Consider the following 900-nt stretch of genomic DNA (forward strand, 5'->3'; position numbering starts at 1 on the left):
GACTCGGAATAAGACCCACTTGATAAATCACAAGCTGAACTGAAATAAAAGAAAAACATTGAACAAACACAGAGAGAAGACAAAACAAGCTGTCATAACTCAGTCCAGATGTTAAAAGTTTAATACCTGAAAGCGTGACTCCAAGAAGCGTCATGAACATTCGGACACTTTGGTTGTTCCAGGATGGGAAAAGGATCTTCAGGATTCTGCAGAATCTTTGGACAAACCTCCAGTCTAGCTTTGGTCTTGAGGAAAAACACATCCACACAGCTTTGGTGACAACAATTAGTGACAGTAGGTTAAATAGTTCAGTTAAAATATAGGGTTCAAAATGTCATCAAGACGAAAAACAGCTGCATTTTTGTTTTCTATTACATTATTAATCTCTACATACATGGAGATGTCAGTTCATGTCTTACCTTTTCACACTGCTGTTCTTCGTGGCTGGCATGGTGAACGTTTGCTAAAGGTATTAAGAGACCTTCAGACTGTCAAATCTGACTTTTTTGCTTATTTCAAGCTTTTAAAGGAGTTTATTGGATGGGCTTTGGGTTCAAAGTCTAAGACAGCATATGACAGCTTCTTAAACATGAAACACTTACAAACACTAGTCATAAACAAAGAGACCTTAAGTTTAGTTGTAAAGTATGTTAATTTATTATCGATCAAATCACTAACGATCCACGATAATGATTTTTTTTGGTACCGCGTTAATAAATGAATATATGAGGCGTTACTTTATTTCAACATTAATTTCCTATCACATGGAGGGTCACATGTACACAAACATTTCTTCGTCTCTGTTTGGATGCGCATGCGCTGTCGGGTGCTCCGCTGCCACCTGCTGTACAGGAAAGTGTATGACAGGACTGCCTGACTTTATCCACTGAATAAAATATT

General features: G+C 37.6%; 1 long non-coding RNA gene across 2 annotated transcripts; it reads right to left on the reverse strand.

The window, feature by feature from the left end:
* Window positions 1–2: 2 nt before the first annotated feature.
* On the reverse strand, window positions 3–764 carry LOC107735643 (uncharacterized). Of its 2 annotated transcripts, none has more exons than XR_001639467.1 (3): window positions 420–764; window positions 127–245; window positions 3–39 (listed from the first exon to the last, which is right to left on the reverse strand). It is a non-coding gene; the product is annotated as an uncharacterized LOC107735643 (long non-coding RNA). The 2 variants fall into 2 exon arrangements; XR_001639468.1 differs by having other exon boundaries at window positions 127–270.
* Between the last annotated feature and the right edge of the window lie 136 nt (window positions 765–900).

This window comes from Sinocyclocheilus rhinocerous, unplaced genomic scaffold (genome assembly GCF_001515625.1).
Source record: "Sinocyclocheilus rhinocerous isolate Xijiao unplaced genomic scaffold, SAMN03320098_v1.1 C36201314, whole genome shotgun sequence".
Lineage (NCBI taxonomy): Eukaryota > Metazoa > Chordata > Actinopteri > Cypriniformes > Cyprinidae > Sinocyclocheilus > Sinocyclocheilus rhinocerous.